The sequence below is a fragment of the Ambystoma mexicanum genome, chromosome 4q (assembly GCF_040938575.1).
Source record: "Ambystoma mexicanum isolate Mex_15411 chromosome 4q, UKY_AmexF1_1, whole genome shotgun sequence".
Taxonomy (NCBI): Eukaryota; Metazoa; Chordata; class Amphibia; order Caudata; family Ambystomatidae; genus Ambystoma; species Ambystoma mexicanum.
In genome coordinates, this window is record NC_090928.1 from 550,851,473 (window position 1) to 550,878,609 (window position 27,137).

Below are 27,137 nucleotides of genomic sequence, written 5' to 3' on the forward strand. Positions count from 1 at the left end.
CGCCCATCACCTCCCACCTAAAGTCTGCACCAACAGAAATGCCACATCCCTGTCACGGAAACACATTAAACCACATTGACACAAACCACATGAGTCCCCAATTGCAAACACAAACACCATCTGCATGCGGACACACACATGCATCACCGTAGAGATGCAGGCCTCACCACTGTGACATCTCATTGCATGGTTCTGACATCTCCACCACCGAGTGCACACCTGACCCCCAACCACACAGCACATGGCATGCAGACCCTAAGGCATGCCTACTGCATGCAATCCATGACACGCCGTAGGCCACCCAACAGTCAGCATGTACAACATGGCTGCGCTAGAAGGATGTAGAGACACTGCACCCCACCCCCAACTCCTGTAAGCACCATGTCCGCCCCTCTAACATGCACACGGCAATGCACAGGACCCAAAATGTACAGACATCAATTATGTAGGGTGTACCTTCACCCATGACTCATGCCCTGCCTCTGCATCCCCCACAGGCACAGTATAAGACAGCGATGCAGGGCCCACCACAAAAACCAAGGCAACAGCAGCACGCAGAAGCAGAGGGGATGACGACGGCACCAGGTCATCCACGTCAAGGGCTGGCCCAAGCCGAACCATCACCCCAAGCCACAGCAGCCCAGCAAACAGGTTCCACAGGCCGGAGGACCTGAGGAGCAGCCAGCTCTGACACCTGGCAATGTGCCCCACCCAGGGAAAACCGGTGCCATCATGGCACGCATGCCACAAGGTACACCGGCCCCAAAGGCCACAGACAACACAACCCCTGCCCCACTGCAGCGACCTCATGTGGACGAGGAGGGTTCACCAGCTGGCATCAAAGCTGAGGGGCCGCAGTCAGCGGCCACAAGTGACATAGGGGAGGTGGCACAATCTGCCCTACATAGCGCGGAGGAGGGTGGCCAACAGGACGAGGCTGACACAGCAGGCAAATGCATGTCAGAGGACATTGACCAAACACCATCCCTGCCGCCCACACCACAGCACTCCCTAGGACATGGGTCTGGTGGTCGCAGCTCTGGGGAGGAGATGCCTGGAGATGATTTGAGCCCTCAAAGGAGTCCCACTTCAGCTCCTGTGCACCCACCAGCTAGAAACAAGATATGGGACCTAGAGGGCAGCATGACCCGCATGGAGGAGCGGCAGCAGGCCATGCACGATATGGTGTGACAATTCCTGGCAGAAGGGGAGGCAACATGCGAGGCCCACCGTGACATAAACCAGGCACTCACCTGTGTTATGTACCGCTTGGCCAGGCGGGAGCGCGAGGTCATGCAATCTGTGATGCAGGCGCTCACCCAGTTGCCTGCCAACACGGCCCAATGTCATGCTGCACCGGTCGAGCCACAACCCCCACCATCGGTGAGCACTACCCCGGCAAGCTCGACTCAGACAAGCCCGGTGCGTAGGTCGCTATGCATCATGCGCCAGCCAGAGGAGAAACAGCCTCCACCCAAAAGGGTCCGTCATTAGCCTGACATACATGCAGAAGGGAATCTGGTTGGACTTGTATTGGGTGCAGGGACGTGAATGTGCAGGGACGTGAATGTGTGGGGGAGTTGAGGGATTGGGGTGGTGGGTGGGAGGCGTGGGTGTGTGGGTGAGTTGAGGGATGGGGTGGTGGGCATGTGTATATGGGGGAGTTAAGAGATGGGGTGGTGGGTCAGAGGGGGCACTTTGTAGAAAAACAAAGGGGTTTGGTGCACATTTATACCTGTTTTATGTACATAATTCACATTTCCTTAATACAACTGATGTGCACATGAAGAACTCATGACTAGACATTGATCATGGAGTGTGTGTCAATTTATTTGTCAACAGTGCCCAGTGTCCAACATTCAAAGTGCCATGTGTTACTGAGTACATTAGTAATATTGTTCAATCAAACATTGGCGTACAGCACGTTCTTCAGGCACATTCAGCTGTGGCCGAAATGCAGCATCTTCCCCATCATCCTCCTCATCTTCCGGTGGATTTACGTCAATGTCAGGTGGCAGGGGAACATTGCGCTGGATGCACATGTTGCGCAGCAAGGCACATACCAATTCAATCTTCCCAACCTTTTCAGGGCCATATATGAGTGACCCACCACACCTGCTGAGGCAGCGAAACCATGCCTTCAACAGCCAAAATGGCTTCTCAATCATCACACGAGTGTGTGCATGCGCACAATTGTAGTCCTCTACGTACGTACCTGGTGACTGGATGCCTGACACAGGTGAGGAGTCACGGCTTCAGGGTATATCCAGCATCACCTGTATGGGAGCAATTCTTATTTTAAGTGTGAGGGTTTTTGGCATTCCTTTTGTACAATGGCTGTGCATTGTTTGTGGTCAGATACAAGGGATCTTCACTGCCAGCTATTGTCATTTAATTACACCAACACTCAGGTGGGTGCACTCGATGATGTTCCACGGTTGGGGAGCATGGGCAATGTACAGGTCGTAAGGACCATGACACCCGATACAGCGCTCACACAGATGATGTCAGTAGGCCCATGATGTGCTCACATGTGAAGGCTGTGTTACAGTGGTAAATCCAGTATGCATGTAGGGCACTAGATGATGGTTTTCCCTGATGTGCAACATGATACACGTTGTAATTCCAATCATGCTTCCATATACACGATGACGCAATGTACATGTCCGTCACCGTCTGGCATGTGTGGAACCAATGGCATTGGGGCGGCCATTAGTCCTACCTGCTACGTTCCCACACAGCTCTCGGTGACGGTCTAGACTTCCGGGGCCTGCTGCTGTCGGAAGCCTTTTTCCGTCGCTCCAACCTGGAAGTCTGCGCGTTGCAACATACTCGTGTTAGGCTTTCAGGTTTGAGCGTTAGTGTTTTCTTCTCCGGCATTGCTACTTACCCTTTCCTCTTGGTTCCCGCCTATTTGTTTGTGCTTATTTTTTGACTTTTGACTAATCCTCCCATATTCTGTCTCCGTTCCTCCTGCTTTTTGTGCTTTTGCCGTGTTGCTATTTCTTATTCACGGCGACTCCTTATTCCTCCCCTTTTTCACCCCCAGTATCCTTGTGGTCCATCTATTTTCTTTTAGCCTACCTTGTCTCTTCGCCTGCATACTGGTCGTTACTGGAAGTCTCCCTGGTGGTTCACAGACTCATCTGGCGCATCCTTCGTCTGTTCCACCACTACTCACCACTCTGAAGAGATATCATCAAATACAGCCCGGACAGGTTTTTTTATGCCTAACAGCTTTTTCCCCTGGAATTGTTTGTTCTGGAAGAGGGGCCCTCCGGACCACTATTTCAAGGGTCAGGGTGACTTCCTTCCGGGGCAGACCCTATCTGAATACCAAAAAAAAGGAGCTGTGGAAGAAGAGGTTTGGCAGCGGCTTGGACCAAAAAACCACAGGTGAGGAGTAAAGGGAGTGGAGTGATCAGGAATCGGGGTCCGAAGTTCCGGAATCTGATACCGTCTTCACACATGTGACCATGGCACAATGGAATTGGTGGTATGGTCCACCAGTTGAAGGGAAACAATTCTGTGATGGCGCTGGCTGTCAACTGGCATGGTGAAGTGAGGTGCTGTGTATTGGTTCTGCAGCAGTCACACATATGTCAGTGGTGTTCACCACTTGCTGGAATCTAATGTGTACAACCATGTCCCATTGGATTTTCAGGTGCTGTGTATGGCATGGTGGTGTGTGGTGTACTTGTCGGGCAGGGGCAGTGCCAAGGGATTCTTTGAGAGAAAGTTGTATTAGGCTCAGTCATGTCTGCATGACCTGCGCTGTACTTTACTGTGCTCATGTGAATGCTGCATTGTGACTGCAGGTTGGTGCATTATGATAAGGAAAACAATGTAGAGAGCCCAAAATCCACGAGGGTGGGGTCCTATCTTGTTTTTGGGACTTAAAGCTTCACAATACTCAGAAAGATAGGACAAGGTCCTTTATCAACAGTTATCCATTCAGTTGAATACCAGCAAGTGAGTCAAAAAATATAAATTTTACTATTATTTCATTACAATGGAAATGACAAATTGTCTAAAATACATAATTAAACCCTCTAAAAGGATACAAGAGTATCGTTATAACTGACAAACATCACAGACATTCAATTCTAAAAATACCATAGAGATATTTCTATTTCTAATCTCTATTTTCATCTCTGTTGTGTAATTATTTTAAATCAGAGAAACGATTATTGTGAATCGTTATGTTATTTATTTACCTATTCTAATTCTATTCAATTATTAGAGTTAGAACATCCCTTTAATGAAGTTTTCAATTCAATCGTACAATTTAATTAATTAAACTGACAGAATGCTCGACATGTTTCAGTCCTCTTTGTCGATCTTGGGACTTTCTTCAGGAGTGGTCAATAAGAGGGATTTGGAGTGGGCCTCAGACAGATTTAGAGTTTTCTGGCCTTCTCATTTGAATAGTAACAACTGTTTATAGAGAGCCATTAAAAAAGAATCAATTCATGTTCTTAAGACACAACCAAAGTGTCAACGAAGAAAACAGGATCCTATTGGTTACCTGGTCTTCTAAGTGTGGGGGCTTTCTTGACTAGCAGGCGAAAAATGTCCACAATTGTTGTGCGTATTTTCTTGAGAGAAGAAATTATTCTTCCTACATATTCTGCAAACAAATTAATGTTTAATTTGCAAGAGAATCTAAAACAGCCTTCATTGGACAAATCACAAAGCATTCTGGTAATTGTAGTTCTTATGTGGTTCTATTGGGGTTAAACACCATGCTGTTTATAGCGGTATGGTATTGAGTTTATCGTCATTAATACTTATTAATAGCGCTATCCCTATTAATCAAGGTAATGGAGAGTCCCTAAAGTCTTTTTGTATATATGCATGATCACATGAAAAGGTAGCGTATTTAAAGCTTACCATTAAATTGGAATGGAGTGCTCCAACTGTAGTTTTTCTTGCTGCGGTGAATCGCAAAGGTTCTAATAGTTTTCTTGCTTCTTATGCAGATGTTTCTGCAGGCGGTTTCTAGTATAAACAAAAAATCGACAGGAAAAACTCCTCTAGATATAAATGAATTCCTGTTCATTATTGAAAAATGCTGATTATAAAAATGCTAGTTATCATAATCAGGGGCTATAATTAGTCCTTTCTGGTTGCGGATCTTTAATTGGTTTTTCACAATTCAGTCAGTGTGTCTAGCACTAGGTTTTATACAACTTCTCACTTGTTTTGTGCACGGAACGGTCAGACGCGTGTGTAGTGACTTACCTGGTTCTTAATTTTCTGTCTGTCCTACTGGTGTCCGCATGGGATGCATTGGTATCCCTGTTTGGTGGCGTCTTCTAGGGGCTGTGATTAGCACTTCTTATACGGTCCTCCTTCACTAGTACTCGCAACTCCTATGATTCGAGCATCATTTTCGGCCGCCATTTTGAGCAGTCTTTATATAGCTCATAGGTAGTCCTTTTTTAGTGTTGTTAAACTTAAAGGGCCCTAAGGTCTTTATTGAAAGGCTTTTTTTCAAGAGAGTTTCTGGGCAAAGTGATGCATAAACCCTGCCTAACGCGAGCGGAAAAACATCAATCAGTGTTTATGAACTCAGACAGTCAGATTTTTACCCAATCGATAGAGTCATTAAGTCCTATCTTGTCACTTTTAGTTATAAAAAAGAGTCTCTGTTCCTTTTCAAGTAAAATTCTGCTTTTGGTGTTATGATCCCTTCCTTGTACCATTAATAAAATGGTCCAGCTGAAATCTTCATGACCATGTTGCGCTTCCACAAAATGTTTCACTAAAGGTGCATTGATGACTTTGTTTTTCAGGCAGCTTTTATGTTCCAGCATCCTTGTTTTAACCTTGCGGTTTGTTTTTCCTATGTAATGTTTCTTACATGGGCATGTAATCATGTATACTACGTATTCAGAATTACAGTTTGTCATTAACTTTTGTTTCCATTGGGTAGATAACCCTATATCTATTTCTTTGGTTTTGTGTGTTAATTTACACATTGCACATTTGGTACACGGGTAGTGTCCAGTTATAGGTTTAAATCCCCAGGTTTCTGTCAGGCTCAGGGTTTTGGTTGGTTTTTCTTTGAGTTGATTACTACTAACTCTGTTCCCAATCGTCTTTGATTTTTTGTAGGCAAAAGAGGTGCTGGAATCCCTAGCTCACTCTTTTCGAAGATTTTCCATTGAGTTTTGACTATTTGGCTGATTTTTAGGGTTAAGTTGGAGAAAGTATTAACACATACTAGCAGATCTTGTTGGGATTTTTTACTTTTGGCTTCAAGGAGAGCCTCCCTGTTGTTGTTCGCCGCTCTTTTTGCTGACTTTTCAATCAGTTTTTTAGGGTATCCTCTTTGTTTTAATTTTTCTGACAGATTTTGTGCTTCTGTTTCGAAGTCTTGATTTTGGCTTCTATTTCTCTTGAGTCCTAAAAATTGGCCATATGGGAGATTATCTCTCAGGTGTTTGACGTGATGGCTTGAGTAATGTAGCAGTGAATTTTGTTCTGTCTTCTTATGGTATGGTTTAACCAACAATCGTCTGTTGTCATGAAAAATAGTAAGATCTGGAAGTCAATGGAGGTATTTTGAATATTAATGGTGAATTGTAGATGTGGGTTACAATTGTTTAACCAAATCAGAAATTCCTCTGCTTTTTCTATTGTGCCAGCCCAAATTAGCAGCACATCATCGATGTACCTCGCCCATGATTGGATATGAGCTTCAAAAGGATTCGTTGTGTATAGGTATTTTTTCTCAAAAAATTCTACGAAGAGATTCGCTAGACTGGGGGCCATCGTGGCCCCCATCGCTGTCCCTTCTATTTGTTGGTAATGGGTGCCTTGAAACTCAAAATAATTTTGAGTGAGTGCTACTTTTATGCACCAGATAATGAACGAGCTGGGTACTGGGTCGTTGTCTTGTCTTTTTTAGTAAAATTTCGCTGATTGTTTCTAGGGTGGCTTGTTGGGGAATATTTGTATATAGGGAGACTATATCTAGACCTATAAGAAGTGTTTTAGCAGAATCATATGGTAGATTTTCATATTTATTGATTACATCTTTAGTGTCTTTTAGATACGATTTCATTTTCTCTACATAGCCTTTTAAATAGTGATCTGCATATTTAGATAAAGGTTCTAGAATAGAGTTAATCCCTGAAACTATAGGCCTACCGGGTGGTTTAGTAAATGTTTTGTGAACTTAGGTAGACAATAGAATTTAGGTGTTGCTGGTTCAATTTTGTTCAGAAAAGCGCATTCTTGTTTGCTAATCCACCCTCTCTCGTAGGCTTTATGAGGTTTTCCAGTTCTTTCGTATGGTCTACAGTTAGTTTCTTATAGTAGTTTTCATTCTGTAATTGTCTATAGCATTCTTCTATATATTCTTTCTTGTTTAGCAGCACCATAGCTCCACCCTTATCTGCTCTTTTGATAACGATATTATCATTGGAGGTTAATGATTCAATCGCTGTTCTTTCATTTGTAGTCAGGTTTTGATACATTGGGATATTTTGTTGTTCCAATTTCGTTACTTCGGCCAGTACTCTTTTTTCAAAAATTATTGATTCTGGCGAGTACGTGTACGAAGGAGGACAAAAAGTTGATGGATTTCTAAGTGCTGAATGATTAATGGTATTGGGTTCTCTGCTTGTTTCGTTCTGTGTAGCAAAAAATTCTTTGAGCTTTATTTTTCGCATGAATTTAAAAAAATCTGTGCGAAACAGAAAAGGATCATGTTTGTTGGAAATAACGAATCCCAGACCTTTTTCTAGAACTTGTTTTTCTACACTTGTAGGTACATATGTGGAGAGATTTACTAGAATTGATTTCCGCTCCTCAGGTATCTCTGGTCCCCGTTCCATTGGCCCCGATTGGGCCCTTGGTATAAAAAAGGCTGTGTCCCTTGATTCCTGTTGTCTCTTTTTTGTCTGTAATTTGGTTTACCTCTTCCACGGTTTGATGGATTAGAACCTGGGTTGGTGTTATCTGGATCACTACTCGAGTTGCTTGAGCTATAGGATATGGCTCTAAATCTAACTCGTCTGTTAGTCCGTAGTGGTCCTTGTGTTTGAGTCATCTGTGTTTTGTACCCTTCTTTTGTGTAGGGATATGCTTTTTCGTGTGAGTATTTACTCAGATCTTTTTTTAATCTTTGGATTCTTTCTAATGTGTTGGGTTGTTTAAAATCTTTCATTTCTTTCTCTATCTCTTCTACTCTTTTTTTGACTACGTCTAGGGCGATCAATTCTTTGATGTCATCTTCAAGTTTTTTTAGGTCGATTTCTATTTTGCTAGATGTTTCTTTGGCTGTATCTATTATTAGTATCAGCCAATCTCTCCCACAACGGTTGGCTATATAGCTCCATTGTAGGATGAATTTAGCATTATCAAGGAACAGTCGTGGTTCATTGGGAACCGTTAAACCTTGTGGTAAGGCTTTGTTCTTTAGGTATTCCAACATTATGGCACCATGTAATTCTGTCCTTATCAATCTTTTACGAAGTTGGATTATTTCATTCCCATTCGTCAGATTTGTCTGGATTATCACCCAGTTCACTGTTGTTAATAATCGAGATGGCATTCATAAGTGCTGTTGCGTAGTCATCACTATAACCTAGTGTTCTATCTTCCGACATTGTGGCTATAAAATATGCCTAGTTGGAAAGCTCGGAAAGAAGATTTAAGAGTAGAGAGACAGTTAGTTTGACAGTTTAATACCTGAATGCTTCGTTCTTCTAGAATGGAGGCTGTATCCTACACTTTATAGAATCTCTGTGACAGATCGCCACTCTAGCATAAGGAAAACAATGGAGAGAGCCCAAAATCCACGAGGGTGGGGTCCTATCTTGTTTTTGGGACTTAAAGCTTCACAATACTCAGAAAGATAGGACAATGTCCTTTATCAACAGTTATCCATCCAGTTGAATACCAGCAAGTGATTAAAAAAATACAAATTTTAATATTATTTCATTACAATGGAAATGACAAATTGTCTAAAATACATAATTAAACCCTCTAAAAGGATACAAGAGTATCGTTACAACTGACACACATCACAAACATTGAATTCTAAAAATACCACAGAGATATTTCATTTCTAATCTCTATTTTCATCTCTGTTGTGTAATTATTTTAAATCAGAGAAACGATTATTGTGAATCGTTATGTTATTTATTTACCTATTCTAATTCTATTCAATTATTAGAGTTAGAACATCCCTTTAATGAAGTTTTCAATTCACTCGTACAATTTAATTAATTAAACTGACAGCATGCTTGACATGTTTCAGTCCTCTTTGTCGATCTTGGGACTTTCTTCAGGAGTGGTCAATAAGAGGGATTTGGAGTGGGATTCAGACAGGTTCAGAGTTTTCTGGCCTTCTCATTTGAATAGTAACAACTGTTGATAGAGAGCCATTAAAAAATAATCAATTCATGTTCTTAAGACACAACCAAAGTGTCAACGAAGAAAACAGGATCCTATTGGTTACCTGGTCTTCTAAGTGTGGGGGCTTTCTTGACTAGCAGGCGAAAAATGTCCACAATAGTTGGGCGTATTTTCTTGAGAGAAGAAATTATTCTTCCTACATATTCTGCAAACAAATTAATGTTTCATTTGCAAGAGAATCTAAAACAGCCTTCATTCGACAAATCACAAAGCATTCTGGTAATTGTAGTTCTTATGTGGTTCTATTGGGGTTAAACCCCATGCTGTTTATAGCGGTATGGTATTGAGTTTATCGTCATGAATACTTATTAATAGAGCTATCCCTATTAATCAGGGTAATGGAGAGTCCCTAAAGTCTTTTTGTATATATGCATGATCACGTGAAAAGGTAGCGTATTTAAAGCTTACCATTAAATTGGAATGGAGTGCTCCAACTGTAGTTTTTCTTGCTGCGGTGAACCGCAAAGGTTCTAATAGTTGTCTTGCTTCTTATGCAGATGTTTCTGCAGGCGGTTTCTAGTATAAACAAAAAACCAACAGGAACAACTCCTTTAGATATAAATGAATTCCTGTTCATTATTGAAAAATGCTGATTATAAAAATGCTAGTTATCATAATCAGGGGCTATAATTAGTCCTTTCTGGTTGCGGATCTTTAATTGGTTTTTCACAATTCAGACCGTGTGTCTAGCACTAGGTTTTATACAACTTCTCACTTGTTTTGTGCACGGAACGGTCGGATGCGTGTGTAGTGACTTACCTGGTTCTTAATTTTCTGTCTGTCCTACTGGTGTCCGCATGGGATGCATTGGTATCCCTGTTTGGTGGCGTCTTCTAGGGGCTTTGATTAGCACTTCTTATACGGTCCTCCTTCACTAGTACTCGCAACTCCTATGATTCGAGCATCATTTTCGGCCACCATTTTGAGCAGTCTTTATATAGCTCATAGGTAGTCCTTTTTTAGTGTTGTTAAACTTAAAGGGCCCTAAGGTCTTTATTCAAAGGGTTTTTTTCAAGAGAGTTTCTGGGCAAAGTGATGTATAAACCCTGCCTAAAGCGAGCAGAAAAACATCAACCATTGTTTATGAACTCAGACAGTCAGATTTTTACCCAATCGATAGAGTCATTGGGCCTCATTACGACCCAGGCGGTAACTTACCGCCTGGGCCGTGACTTTACCACCATGGCGTAAACTACGTTTACGCCATGGTGGTTGGCAGACTTACCGCCCCATTCCGAGGTTGGCGGGGCGGTAAGTCCCCAATCCCCATTTACCCTTCCCCATTCCCATTTTTGCCCCATAGGGCATAATGGGAGTGGGGAAGGCGTTAATTACGCCACCGTAAATTACGGTGGCGTAATTAACTCCATGGTCCCTTAGCGCCATGGATTTTAACACCTGCTAAAAGCAGGTGTTAAATCCGCCATGGCGCTAAGGGACCTCGTACTCAGGCGGTAAGGGTCGGTGCTGTTTACGCCGTCGTAAAACCCTTACCGCCTGAGTCGTAATGAGGCCCATTAAGTCCTATCTTGTCACTTTTAGTTATAAAAATGAGTCTCTGTTCCTTTTCAAGTACAATTCTGCTTTTGGTGTTTGGTGTTACTGGCAGTGGGGCCATTCATTAAAGGGATGTTCTAACTCTAATAATTGAATAGAATTAGAATAGGTAAATAAATAACATAGCGATTCACAATAATCGTTTCTCTGATTTAAAATAATTGCACAACAGAGATGAAAATAGAGATTTTAGAAATGGAAATATCTCTATGGTATTTTCAGAATTGAATGTTTGTGATGTTTGTCAGTTACTCTTGTATCTTGTATCCTTTTAGAGGGTTTAATTATGTATTTTAGACAATTTGTCATTTCCATTGTAATGAAATAATATTAAAATTTGTATTTTTTGAATCACTTGCTGGTATTCAACTGAATGAATAACTGTTGATAAAGAACCTTGTCCTATCTTTCTGAGTATTGTGGTGCATTATGATACCTGTAGTTGAGGTCTGATGATGTACCTTGTGCATGTGCAAGGGTGGGTGCTGTGTTCGTAGCTACCATTTACACATGGCTGTGCGGTTATGGCACGTCTGCATCCATTGTCAGTCTCACGCTTCCCGTCATATTAATTGGGGTCACAGTGGTTGGCACCCAGGAAGATGTCCCCACCCAAAAACAACTCCCATGGCCCATCCAGCAGACAGGTTTCGTATGCTTGTTGCTTGTGCCCCCCCTCAACAACAACCCCCATGGCCCAGCCAGCAGACAGGTTACATATGCTTGTGCCCCCCCCACCAACAACAACCCCCATGGCCCAGCCAGCAGACAAGTTACATATGCTTGTGCCCCCCCCAAACAACAACCCCACTGGCCCTGTGGTTGGACTTACCCAGAAGCCAGGCACCGCATGCAGCGTGACGTTCCATGTAGCGGGGAAGCTTGGAGTTATGCAGCACCATTGCAAGGAGCACAGACACTACCTTCAGCAGAGGGGGGATGGCGACATGGATGTTGATCAGGCTGACTAGGTCATCATGAATGAGATCCACAATTGTTCGTATTGTGTCTCTGTCCAGGCGGTACAGGGTGTGGATCTGTGCAGGGGTTAAGTCAAATGGACTGGCCCTTACGCGAGGGATTGGTGGCTGCCTGCGGGGTATCACTGCCTGCACTGGTTTTATCTGCTGGCCCAGTCTCAGCGCCCTTGCCCTCCTATGCCTCCGCTGCATCCCCTGGTTTAGTGCCTGCTGGAGTAGTGGCAGTGCAGGCATGTCCTCCAGCCTCTGTATGGCAACTGCTAGTGGTATCATTTTGGACTAGGAAGGGGTGTGGTGTGTGGGTGTGCTCCATTTGTGCTGTGCCTGACTCCATTGCCTCCACCTGTGCTGTTTGTGTGCACCTGTGGCAGTTGGGAACACAGCAGTTTGCTATTAATGGGTGATCCGCGATGCTGGTGTTGCCAGCATTGTGGTGGCCCTTCTTACCGCATCTGGATGCCGGTATGTGCATGTCCGTGCGACTCGTAATGTCCTCTTCCTTGTGGCATGCCAGTGTTTCTGGCACGGTACCCGCGCGCATGCGCACATGCCGGTATGTTGGTGCACGGCCACAGCGGGTCCCTGTTGATGCTGGTAGCACCGGCATCTAGGATCGTAATACACTGGTCTGATAATGGATGCCAGTATTGCCTTACCACTATCGTTATTACCGGAGCACCAACTCTGTAATGAGGCCCAGTGACCTTTAATGTTGCAAGGAGAAACAGACAATCAGGATAACCCATGGTTATTGATAATCTACCAAAGTTCCTTGGCATACAAATTAGACTGATCATCCAACCATACATGGAAGTCCACTAGAAACAAAATATCTCTATATTTACTCCCTGATAGGGAGAGGAACAAATCCAGCTGTTCTAAAAAAACACATTGGCTGGAACAGCAGGTCTATACTGCGAGGAACTCATGGTGGCAACAGTAAAGACAGACACAAGTGATCACAGTTCAAGGGTGTTTATTAAACTATATATGAGGGTTGGAAAAATGCCTAATCTAAGCCTAAATGTAAAATTGGAGCAAGCTACGACCATCAACTAATAATACGGCAGTCCTAGTCGCATCTTGTCAAATAGAAGAGCCTATACTAAGAAAAACCTATTGCCAAACCTTACTCTAAATACTAACAAAGAATGTGGGATAAGGTTCACAGGTAAAGAAGAAATGTTTATAAATAATAAGGATGCAGTAGTCGGGTCTTCCTTCCCCACGTTTTGAGCACAGGACAAGGTAGGAATCTATAGCACAGCACACGCTCAAGCTTTCCCACCACAAGCTATCAGTTGTGCTCTCAATTTACCAGGGCCTTTGGTTGTTAAGTCTCTTTTCTACAAAAAGTCTCTTGCCTCTGAGGACCTGGGGCCAGAATACAGAAACTTTGCACCGGTGCAAGTGCAAGGTTTGTATGGTATTAGCACTAGGGCAAAGTTTGCCGTATTTTGAAAAACACTGGGACACATTAAAAAAACATCGCACCTCGATGAGTGCAGTTTGGCATATTAAAAGCATCAGTGCTAAAATTGACCTATTGCTAACAAGATACATTTTTTATGCATTTTTGCATCAGGGCAAAATTTGCCCTAGTGCTAATACCATTCCGTTTTAGCAGTAGGGCAAACTTTGCCCTTGTGCAAATATTTAGTGAAAATGCATCTTTTTTTTTGCACCAGGGCAATTTTAGCCCTGTTGCATTTAATTTGCAAAACTGCACTTGGAGAGGTGCAATGTTTTTTTTAATGTGTCGCAGTGTTTTTAGAAATAGGGCAAACTTTGCCCTAGTGCTAGCACCGTGCAAAGTTTGCTCTTGCACCGGTGCAAACTTTCTGTAATCTGGCCCCTGATGCATTCTCAAAATAATAAACAAAAGTTTCTTTCTGCTTGCACATTGGGATGTCTTTTCACTCCCCCCCGCTTCCGGGCTCAGTTTCACAAAACATTCTTAGCAATATCAGGCCCTTCAGTATTCAACCTTCTCGCTTACGCGGGTCTGATGGGCTCCAAAAGATTAAACAAAAGATTAACAGAAATTCCAAAGTTCTTCTCTGCTTGTTTTTGAGTGATATCTCTTCACCCATGGGTCTCTCTCTTCCGGGCTCAGACCATTTTCGATTGTTAGCCTTCCTCCGCGGGGTTCACCATGGCTTTCAACAGAATCTTATCTGTGACATCTATTTCACAAATCTTAATGTCTTTTTAAACAGTTCAATGTGGACATCCCTCTGCTGGGTTTAATCTTGTCAATGCACTGTTAATCTGGACTTTTGGCTTTTCCCCTTCTTTATCTACATCCCTCCATCGGATTCACTCTTACCAACTTTACAATGTAGGATTCGCTTCCCTTAGCTTCACAATCATCTGTCGGTCAAAGGCTTTTGCTGCACAGTGGATTTTACTAGACCCGTGTATGACTACTTTGACCCTCTTCTTGCCTTTCTCCCAAGGCCTTCTGGTAACGGTAGTTTTAACAACAGGGTACTTGCCTAGAGTTTCCTGAGGGAGCACCCACGTGTTGCTTGACTCTTCTATAGCTGGCTTTCCCCTTGCGTTTCAACCGTTCTTTGTACTTTTTTTAATCAGCCACTTGCTACTTTTGTTCAACACAGTTCTGTTTCTTATCGGCTCTCCCCTAGACTCACTGGCTGTGATGAACTGCTTGCAGTTTCTTGTCTCTGGAGTCAAGGCCGCTTCCAAGGTGGCAAGTGTCTCCCCTCGGCTTGGTTATCAGCGGAGGAAGGCCTTGTGTACCGTTGACACCTGCTGTAGTACACACAGACTTTTGTTCATGGTCTTACGATTCCTTCTGTGGAGGTTTCACAGGCCTGGCTCAGAAAGGGCAAGGTTGCTTATCTCCTTGTCACCCTCTCGGTTTGCGCCGTCTTTCTCCTCCTCTTGAGCTGCCGTGCTGAGTTAGCTCTCTCGTCATGCGGTCTGCCTTTCTCGTATTGTGCTCTCGGACTCCACCTTTTATCCCTGTGGGGAAGGGAAAGGGCTGTCAAGTGTTTGCGATACTGGTCAATTGCCTGACTTTGCCGGACCCTGGCATTTTGACATGTCAGGTAAATGGCATTGGTGTTTGTCTGTTAGTGTCTTTCATGATATGTGAAAGTGTTCATGTCGGAAACGGGGGTAGAGTGTTTGAGTATCCTATGGGGTAGGATGAGGAAAAGGTGTAAGAAGGGGAAAGCCACATCTCACCTGTCAGTGTCCCACTTCCACTCCCCGAAGACCCCCATCCAGGTGATCCTCCCTCACTGGCCCACCCCCAGGAACTGGATCCAATAGTGATGGGTGTGTTCTGCCCACCTGGATGACAGATCCCCGGGGAATAGTAAGTGAGACACTTTCAGGTTTCTCACAATACCCAAAGACAAATTTCAATGTGGAAGTGGGGGTAGTCCAAATGACCAACTGGCCCACTTTTGACACTGCATTCCACTCTAGCAAATCTAGATGGGAAATTCACAGTGAGGATGTATAAATCACTGTTATACCTCCTCCTCTCGTACTCTTACGATTTATACACTGTGTTAAAATTCCATCAGGAATCATATTATGAAAAGATGCTTCAGAATGATTGGTGAACCAGGTCTCTGATATGAATAAAACCACAATTTAATACTCCTCAATGAAATTATCCATTTCAGTAACATGGGAGACTGCAGACCTCGAATTACCCAGGGCAGCCTTTATTACCCCAGGCACAGCAGGCATGGAAGACTACATTCAGCCACATTTAAAATCCCTACAGCACGTGCTTTATTGAGGGCTCAAAGAGTGAACTTACCCTCATTATTATTCAAATCTTGTAGGACTTGACCATCATACTGACAGACATTCATCTTTGATGCTGGTTGTATAGTCGGCAATACCTTCAAGGGAGAAACAACATCCAGGGTCAGGAAAGAGCTCTATTGGCTCCCTGTGGCGGCAAGAGTTTGATTTACAATTCTTACCCTGGGACATTAATGCTTGTTTGAAAATGCCCCTGCTTACTGTAATGTACTAGCCTCGCCGCAAATTGTGGTCTTGTGATGCGCAACAGCTCATCATTCCACGATTTAAAAGAGCTAGATGGAATGGCCGATCATTCCCTGTGCTGGTTGCACAGGCATGGAATGAATTTCATATCTAATTATGAAAGGAAAAAAGTAATCTTACCTTAAGAAAATGTTTTAAAACCCTCCTGTTCAAGTAGAATAAGTTAGATAGTCTTTGTAACTTTTTCCTGTTGACTCTCCTGCGCCTTTGTGTTTGCGTATGCGCCCTGATGCCTATGGGCTTTGGCACTCTATAAATAAACATAACATACATATAAAATATTTCCCATAGCTCCAATATTAAAAGTACTTTTAAAATCCAGACAGGGAAAACCCGCACCCAACTGACAGCATCCCTCGCTGATGGCCAGTTTAGCCTGCAAACAGGCTTAAACGCAGGCCTGTTATGCCTGTGGCATGTTAGAATGATGGTTCAGGCGATGCACCTGCCCGTTCACAGCTGGGAACTGAAATCCCACTTCTGTGGCAAATACACACAATAAAAACTAGGAGTTAAGCATCTCTGGGTCGGACGCTTTAATTTAATGAAGCATAAACAGTAAAATACCGGTATCAGCACTAAAAATATGTCCCCAAGTACATTAATATAAAAATACTCGAAACAAAGTAAAAAACTATTCGGATTCCTTGCATATAAAATTCACGTTGGAAAATGTCCCCCTTAGACAATGTTTGCAATTCTCACTATCAAACCAACTTTAGAAGAGACACAACGCACACGTAGGAAAATGTTAGCACAGGAACAGAGACAAATACACTGAAAAGTCAGCTTCCAGCCCGGGTAGAGCTCAATATGCAAAGGTTCAAAGGCCACAGCAACGATGCAAAGAAGCTTGTGCATCAATTAGGACGTATCAATGAATTACAGGGCATAGTACACGTTCATATAGAAGTGAAACACACACAGTCTCGGCAAGTGTTTGCTCCAGAGCAAAGGGCATAGAGTACAGCACATCAGGTCATGCACATGAACCATGAGAAAGAAAGGAGAGGAGTTACATGTTAACAATCAGAAGTTGCAATAATATACAGCTGGTTGACGCAGCTTGAAGGGTGGGAACGGTAAGATGGTGCCAACGTTTAATTCCCATGAGAATAGGATGTGAATAGTACAACTGGTGGCACACTGTTCGCACCTCACAATTTTGTTGGTCAAGATTGAAGTGGCTCACCCGAAGATGGGCACAAGAGCTCCACCAATTAAACGCCAAGGATCAAATGCAACAATATTAAACATTGACTGTCCAATAGTAAGCCTGTGAAATTAGATGGTACCACTGTGAAGTAATTATTATGAGATAAATAACAGAATGGTCACGAAGGATAGAATATTCCAATAGGGCCAGGCAGTGTTTAGATTCAGCTAGAGAGCAACCATGATCAACCAATCAGCAAATGACATTGTCAAAGCATTCTGAAACATTGTTTATGATGATGTTTCACTCTCTACTATAAAACACCACCATTTTGTATTGATTGTTGAATGATTTTATTTAAATTGTTCCTGACCATGGTTGCATGTAATAAACGTTTGTTTTTCTTGCTCCAAATGCACTTTATTGACTCATTGGACTGTTTTATTATCGATTTGTGGGGCTTGTCCTACAGGAAGGACCCTAAAAATGGTGGATGGCACAAAAAAGCTGTTGTTGCATAACCGATCAACAGAAATCCATAAAATGAGAGGAAGCTCCCAAGTGGAAAGATGACCATTGTGAGATCTTAACAACAAGAAACCTTCAAATAGCTGAGGCACCAGGAGTTAAAGATGACCATAACCCCTCCAGGAAGGAAACAGGCATTAATAGCCGGCCATTGCACCCTCTAGGAAGAAACACTTAGTCCTTTCTCTAACCCACCCAGAAGGAACTCAATAATGAATAGGGGATCAAAGTCCATGGCAAACAACTGTTTCCCCAAACACCATCTCTCAAGGGACATCCAGTGATGAGAATAAACCCCTTTAGTGGATTATTTTCTAGACCCTGGGAATGGCTTTGCTGCTCTTTCTGACAACTCAAGACTCATGGGTCCAAATCTTTAAATAATCATACTGGCATGTGTAGGTGGGAAATCCCCCAGCCTGACAGATCTGGATGCACTTCTGAGAAAGAAGTAGATCCAACACTAGACACTAATTGGGCTAAATTAATCTGGGTCAGAAACCAGGGTCGACCAAACAAGTATGCCACCACTCGAATCAAATCTTCCCTCTCCCTCTTAAACTTCATCAACACCTTAGGATCAGAGAAAAGGAACACTAGTATATAAGAGGTCCTCTGTTTAAGCAAATAATACAGTGCCCATACAATAGGACATCAGGCCTGGAGTCATGCAGAAAAGAGGTATACTTGCCTCTTTTCCTTCATTGTAAAGAGATACAGAACTGAGACCCTGAACTCCTGGTAAATTTGTGGAAAACTGTTCTTGAGAGGACATAATCCAAGGATGAAGGGAAAACTGTGCTCAACCTTTCCACTTTTGGTGTTCAAGGTTCCCCGGATGTGCATAGTCTACAATACCACCAGTTTATGAGACTAAATGCAGAGATTCTACTTTCTTCACTCCCTGCCTGTTGACTTATGTCATGTTGACTTTGCTGTCTGTCTGAACCAGCAACAATAGCCCTTGGAATTCTGAGGCTGAAGTGGGATGACGTAGGAACATATCTTTGAGTTCTTTCCAATTTGAAGACTGTTCCAAATGTGATCTACCTCTTCAATCCTACACCTCCTTCATCTTCCATGATTTCCGCCAGCCCATTCCCCTGGCATCTGTAGTTAAGGCCAACTGGGATGAAGTATTCAGAGGTATATCAACCTTGAAGTGGGTTGCTTGTAGCCACCAGTCCATCTGTTGTGTTATGTTGTATGTTATCAGAATATTAAAGTCATAGTTTGCTGACTGAGGTCAGTACCTGAGCTGGGTCCAGCTGGATTTGGGAAGATTGACAAGAACATCCACATTATGCTAAACCTGGCAGGTCTTTGACATGTGACCCAGAGCCTTGTCCCTACATGGGAAAGATATGGATGAATGTATATTGCTTCTCTTGCAGAAGACCCACTGCTGTTGCCACAAGTTTTATGAATATCATTGGTGCCATTCTTAGTTCAAAGGTCAAGACTGTGAACTGGAAATGCTGCTGTTCAATGGCAAACTGGAGAAACCTCTGGTTGTCCTCTAATATTGGAATATGATGGTAGGCATCTTGCAAGTTGGTGGAGGTCAAGTAGTCCTTTCTTTCTACTACAGGAAGAATTCCCAAAGAGTCTGTATTGAAATATACTGTCTGAATGAATATGTTCAATTTCCTCAGAAGCCCAAATAGACCTTGTGAATAAGACAAACAATAGAATAAAACCCTTTACCTTTTTCCAATTTGTCAATTTGGACAAACAACGTCTTTCAGAGGAGGTCCTCTATATTCATTTCCATTGTTTCTACTTTGGATTTGTTACTCAGTATCTTTGTAATGAAGACTGCTGATTGTGGGGGTACCAATGAACACTAATGTCTTTAAGCGATTTTCACAATTGTGCATGTCCAGGGATTGATATGCATGTTTCTAAATTTGTCAGTAAATAGGTTCAGGCCACTTTCCTTCCCCTCTGGAACCAACACTAACTGTGTTGCTCTCCAGTAGTCATGAATTATGAGGCCTCCTGGAGTTGGTTGCAAGTGTATAGAAATGTCATCCTCTGTTTAATGAATCACTCTTTGTGTAATTCTTAAACACAATAGGTCTCGAACGATTCTACTTTGGGCTTAGTGGACTTGCCTTGGATAGGATAAGAATACTCAAATGTCTTCTTGAACACGCTGGCAAGTTCCAAGCAGAAGAGCATTTCACCCTTGGTAGAATATATTTTTCTCCTGTGTAGCATCTGTTTTATCAGTCATGAATGTAGAAGTTCTGCCCTGCAGTGACTGATGCTCTGCCTGGGAGGGCTACTGCAGAGATGGAATTTATGGCTGTATAAAACATAATCTAGATTTCTATCTTTGCTATGGCCAATGTGTTACTGGAGTCATGTTCCTTGTCCGGTTTATCATAGATGTTTCAAATTGTTCAATGTTTATTGTGCGGCATACATCATGTACACCCTCCAGAGCCCACGACATATAGGATCCTGTATATGCTTTCTTTAGAGCAGAATCCACTTTCTTATCTGCTGCATCTGTTTGGGCCATGTCTTCAGCTGCCACTGAAACCTTCTGTGTTAGATTAGAAATCATGGAAACAACCTTAATGCATTATGGAAGCTTAGTTGGAAGGTTTAGAATGAAACATTTCGTTAGGAATGGAACAAGCATCACCTCTGAATCCTACCGCCTACAGGATGTGCCCCCTTTATTGACTAAAACCTTGGAATCTTCTTTCGAAACCAAATGCATGGCATTCTAACATAAGAGAAAGCAGAATTTAAAGTTATTTTTAAAAGGGATCTGCACTGAACACAGAAGTTTTATTTGATTATTTGGGCATTAAAATAAATTAAGACAAAACCAGCCGGACCCTGACATGCCTGGGGGATGTCTGTTAAAAGTTTCTCAAAGAAATTTGGAAGCCTCTGAATTAGAGCTGGTCTGAATATTTATAGAGCATAGGCTGTAGCAGTGGCCACCAATGATGCAAAAATGTGGGGATCTGTCAATATTAAAGCACTAGCTGATATACCCAGTGTTGCCTGGGCTTTCAAGCCCTCATTTGTACATGTATCTGTGCAAAATTTGGGGCAGGTTGGTGAAACAGTGTGGAATTGTATAAGGACCAATTCTTAACCAAAACACAAACCCACAAACAATGTTTTAGTTCTGCTGAAATCTGGGGAAAGGGATGGGGTGTCCGAATGTCATGTAGTTGATAATGTCTGGAGGGTCGGAGCAGGTGACTCTACAAAATTTGGTGCAGAATGGTGAAACAATGTGGAATTGAGCAGGGAGCATACGCGAAGCCACAAACCCACAAACCCAGATACCTTTGCTGCAATCTGGGGAAAGGTGGGAGTGTACAAATGTTATGTTGCCAGTAATGTCCAGAAGGTCCTAACAGCTAACTGTGCAAAATTTGGAGCAGATTGGTGAAACGGTGTGGAATTGTATAGGGAACGTATATGAAGCCACAAACCCACAAACCCACATCCTCATTTTCACTTTTGCTGAAATCCTGGGGAAAGGAGTGGGGTGTCCAGATCCCATACAGCCAGTAATGTCTGGAAAGTCTTAACAGGTTGACTGTAAAAATTTGGTGCAGATTGGTGAAACAATGTGGGATTGTGTAGGGAACATGCGCAAAGCCGCAACGCCATAACCCCACACCAAAATGTCCACTTTTGCTGAAATATGGGGAAAGGGGTGGGGTTTCCAGATGTCATGTAGCCAGTATTGTCTGGAGGGTCCTAACAGGTGACTGTGCACATTTTGGTGCAGATTGGTGAAATGGTGTGGAATTGTATAGGGAACATACGCAAAGCCGCAAACCCACAAGCCACATATATTCACTTTTATAGATTACAAAATAAGAAAACTAGTTCTTAAAAAAAACTTATTTTCCCCTTAAGTGCCCCCTCATTGCCTATACCCCTTTACTTGGGTATGCACTTTTATTGGGACTAGTTGAATGTAAACCACTATTATATTAGATCAATGTGTGGATTTCTCCACATTTAAGTTTAAATTAGTACTGGAGGAGCAGCCTGGGGCTTTCCCCTTAGAATTGGTAAGATTTGGGATGATCCTTCACAGGTACAGTTGCCAGGCAGGAAAGTGTCTGTGGCACTTTTAATTATTGGGTTAATAAAAAAGTAAAGAACATATAACAATCTGCACCCTGACTACTTTATTGAGCTCGGACCTAGCTTTGAGAAGCAACGGAGGGCTTTACAGGGGTATACAACAATACAGATACACAACGGAGCGCTTTACAGAGGTATACAACAGTACAGATGAATAACAGAGCGCTTTTCAGAAGTAACAACAGAACAGATATTCAGCGGGCATAGTATACAGAGGGGCACAGAGGAGGGGTACAGCTGTACCAGGTGGTCGGTAGGAGTGGGGCAGGCAGCATTTAGCGAGTCAGGTGATGTGAGGGGCAACGTGATGGCCTAGGTGTTGAAGAGGAGAGATTCCTTAAAGAGGTGGGTCTTGGGTTCTTTTCTGAATTGTAGGAGCGTGAGGGTGGTCTGATGCTGATGGGAGGAGGTTCCATAGTCTTGGGAGGCAAGTAGAGAAAACTTGTTTTCTGGTCCTTTCCTTTTTGGAGGGTGGATTTCAAGTCTGCACGTTTCCTGGCTTCTGGTGGTGTGCTGTCTGCCAGAGATGCTAAGTTTCTCTGCGAGGCAGCTGGGTGACTTGAGAGCGACTGCCATATAGATGCAGCAAGACTTGAAGGTGGTTTGTGCGTACAGTGGGAGCCAGTGAAGGTCGATGAGGGCCAGGGTGATGTGGTTGTATCTGCGCAGACCCTTAATGAGGCTTGCGGCAGTGTGCACGATACTTCTCCGGGGCACAAGGGAGGACGACGGGAGACCTTCGATGAGTGCATCGCCCCCATCCGGATGAGATAAGGCCAGTACTTGAATGTTGGATCTAAAGCTGTCCTTAGGGAGGACGGGCTTGACTTTCCACAGGAGGGAGAGCTGATACCAAGCTGTATGAATTTTCTTAGCTATGTGTGCCTTGAAGGAGAGGTGTTTGTCGATGTGGAACCCGAGGGGATTGGCGCAGGAGGTGAGCTCGGGTCTGAAGCACTCAGAGACCATTGTTGATAATCAAGTCTGTATGTCTGGGTGTTCCGTGTTGTTGGTGAGGAGAAGGAATTCAGTCTTGGGAGGGTTGAGCTTCAAGTATGCACTGGACCTCCAAGACTGGATCAGCAAGAGGCAGGTTTTGGGCCTATGGATGTCCTTGATGTAGTTGATCTTGAGGTATAGCTGTGTGTCATTGGCGTATTGGTTAATGTGGATGTTGTCTGTGCCTAGTAGGTCTCCCAGCGGCTTATCTTAAGTTTAGAGTTAAGGGGGAGTTTCTTGTCTCCCATTTCTTATCTAGAGGATATAACATTAGACAAGGCTTTATTAAATGTAACATAAATGTACTTGCTTGGTACGTGCAAGGACAGCTCTGTGTACATTACACCCAAATTAAATATAATCTGTGACAAAAAATGCCATTATACTCCTTTATACTAATGTTTTTAACTGGTTTTATATTCATGCCATAGAATGTTTTATATCATTTTTATGGAGTGGTTTACTGTACCAATTGGGGATTTTAAAGTGATGTTGTTATGCGATGACGGTGTACAATATTTATGAGTATATTTTAAGGAATTTATTTAATAGAGTTGCTTATTCTTTTTGTATTCTCTATTTTATGGAGTGAAGCCCCGTAGCAAAGCTTGTCTGGCTAACTGAAGGACTATTCTTCTCATGCACAGCACAGACTCATATCTGTTTAGATGATCTTTAATCTGCTCTTCCTCTAGGACATCATCAGCGAATTCCAGGTTGTGCTAAAACCTCTGGCCTCTTCTTGTCTTTCTCCTGTAATGCGAAGGCCACTGCCTCTGATGAAGCCTTTTCAACTCTTTATTTGTCTTAGGTAGGCAGGGAAAAGTGGTCTGTTCCTAGGCTGGTCTCAGGGAGAACGGGAGAGGAGGTAGGATAGGCACTGGAGGCCTGTGTTTATTTCTAGAAGATTCACATCATTGAGAGTCCATCTCACTAAGTGAGCAGTCTCTCCTAGATCTGCTCCTCTTCCTGGATTGGTCATGTCCCGCTCTTGAGGAATGCCGACATTGGAACGTATTCGCCTATGCGGAGAGAAGCTTCTGTTGGAGGACCTGGACCTGCCTCTTTGAGAAATGCTGGTACTAAATGGTCGGCCCATTGTCATAGCTGGTTTGAGTACACCATAGACATTGTGGAATGACTTATCTCTCAGTGATGGTGCCTTCATAATTATCTGTACCCTCCTTCCACATGGCAGACCTTCCAGGTCCCTCAGGTATGCATCCCTGTTTTCTATGTCTCACTGCACAGCGTTGATCTTTCACAGCATCCACCCTTTCCCACATATCTTCAGGTCCCACCACCGAGTATGGGCCTACTTCACAGAGGGTGTTCCAATGGGTTTTGCCATTATAAATGTTTCTGTGAATTAGACCCTATGAGTGAATTGGCCATGCAATGCGCCCTTCCTCTAGGAAAATTGACAAGGGGGGGTCCTGGGAGTCCCTCTGCCAGACATTAGTCCTGGTTACGAGGGACTTACCCAGAGTCTTTAGCTCACTATCTTTCACAGAGAAGAAATATCCCAAACATATCAGTCTTTTTCCTGCCCTGGGGCAGTCCAGCACCGAAATGCTAGGCAATTCTCCTCTAAACAAGAGTACCAAGAGCATCCCCAGACACATGTTTCGTTCTGGTTGGACCTCATCAGTAGGGAGGAGCTGTGCCTCTCTAAGAATAGTGAGCAAGGGGTCCACGTCTGGATTCCCCTAGTAATTTAGGGTGAGACCCAAAGTTACTTAATTATGCAAATTGACAAGGGGGGTCCTTCCTCTAGGAAACATGCAACTGGCCAGAATCTTCATGTCTCCTCCACTCCCATCTGCGGGTCTACCTCTTACTGAGTTCTTGCAAAACAAAAAAAGCACACGTATCCCGGGACATACCCGCCTTAAATGCCATTGGTGAGCTCCTGGTGACACAGGATGGGGGAAACTTTTCAGAAGGGTTCTGTGAAATAATTAAGCCGTAGTGAAATGAGTGCTGTCATGAGGTATTTGGACTAAGGGTAATAGTCATTCTAATAATAAAATAAAATGCATATGCACCTATTAATCAAAGCACACCTGTAACATGTATAAACCAGTAAACATCAACAATATTTAAACGCATGCCAATTGAGACACAAAAATACACGCCAATTAGTCAAGATACAAAACCATTTAAACAAGAGTTGAGCGCAAAACAACATGACATAGAGACAGAATACCAATTACATATTCTGTGTTCAGAACTATTGATAACAACAACCCTCACAACTGCTAGCTGAGTAAATATGCATCATTGCCGATATACATCAGGAAGGGGAAGGCTTCAGGCAATAAAATGCTGATCACGTGCAAATAGAATACATACATTTGCATAGTAATAATATTTTCTCCTTTTTTTGATGGTGGGTTGTGCTTTAAAGCAAACGATATTTAGAAGAATGTCTTTTACTATTAATTGTGACCCACTAGGCAAACATGTCTTCGATTTATCCCACTAGTTGTTGGTAGAATTATGTATATTTTATTCTGAATTAAATGTATTTGTCTTGTGCCCAATGTATATGCAAATGGCAGACGGTTTGCCGTATGGGCTGTAGTTTTAAATCTGCAGATGTGTGTTCTGCATCTGAATGAGTCTATCAATGTTATTTTAGAGAGATGTTTGCGATACATGCTTTCTGCTAGTTAATTGTTGGAATCGCTGGTTTTCCGAGTTCCTTCTAGAAACGTCTATGCAACAATTGTGGAGCCTCCCCACCTATGAATTATCCCACCACTTTTATGTTTTAGTAGTGGTGCGATTTATTGACATTTTGGCTTCGATTACGTTTCATAGTTTCCATGTTTCATGATTCAGATTGTAGTAATAGACCTTGTAACAGTTATTTTGTAAAAGCAGATAGTAATGTTCACTCACTGTGATGAAATGGGTCACACTTTGCATTGGGTCTTCTTTCTACGTTTTGCATGCTTGCGTTTGCAGTGTGTTTGCAATTAAACATACTTTTCAAACGTGACAATACTGAATTTCCCAAAATGCGAATTTAACAGAAAGGAAATTCATGAGTTTTTATTTCCAGCATAGTCTCAGTTTTATCTCCACAGTTTCAAGTAAGGGAAACCGTTCAATGGAACGTAAACGTATAGGAATATAAGCGCACCAAATTGTTTGTGTCTGTATGAAGAAAGACTGACATTTTATCAGGACATCCTTTGGTTTCCCGTGTATATTCCATACCCCTCCTTCACACTCTGTGTAGATGCTTGTGCAAATAACCACTGCTTGTTTTGTGAAACAACCATTGGCGGTTGGTGAATTCTTTAACTGGAGGGGAGTAAATGTTGCAACCGAATATTCGGGACCGACCGAACTAGCAAAGGAGCCTAAATCAGGCAAGGAGGATTCACAGGTGTTCTGTCCCCGATCATTTATTTTTAAATATACGGTAGAAATCGTGCACTTTTAACACACTGGGCCTCATTACAAGTTTGGCGGTAGCCTTGTCAGAAGGCACCCAGAACTGGAATTTTCAATGTGCCCTAGTATAGGAAAGTCCATCTTCACACAGGCAACTGTAAGTGTATATCAGAGCACATTTTAATTTAATTTTCTTTTATGACAAATGATAACCATAGGTCTTGATTTTAGATCACTTGGTTTTTTTTTATGGGATACATTTTGGAACAGCAATATTTGTGCATGTTTTTCGTTGGTGTCTCTACCTCAAGGTGTGATTTCCACAGAAGCACCTTGGAATAGTGAGTATCTCGAAATCACTTTTGGTTTTCTGAATATGTCACTACATATTAGTAATACGAATCTCCCTAACACACTGATTTGTTTGTGTGTTTTGAATCAATAGGACCTCGGGAAGTTGCCTGTAACTGGACAAAAAAAAGATTTCTTGGACAACAAGATCACAGTTGATTTAGTCCTCATGAAAACCCGCCCGATTACAGGGACATGGTTGAAAGTAGTGTAGGGTTGATTTAACAAGGACCTCCCAATAACTTGTTACAGAAGAAACATATTTGTATGTTTTCTCTTCTACCAGATAGATGTTTTGATTGCAAGATTTACTTTTGAATCTATGGCATGGAATCTCAACTTTAAAATGATTTGAGTTGTTTGAGTACCTATCACGAATTCTTGATGAAATAATTCAAGGATTCAAATGTATGTTTGTTATATGTTTTTGTATTTTATTGTGTTGCCTTTCTAATTAGATCAGGGCAGTGGGTTGCTTGTGTAATTGATGTATGTATTCTTTGGTAACTTTTTTGTACCAAGTGATTATTTGCACA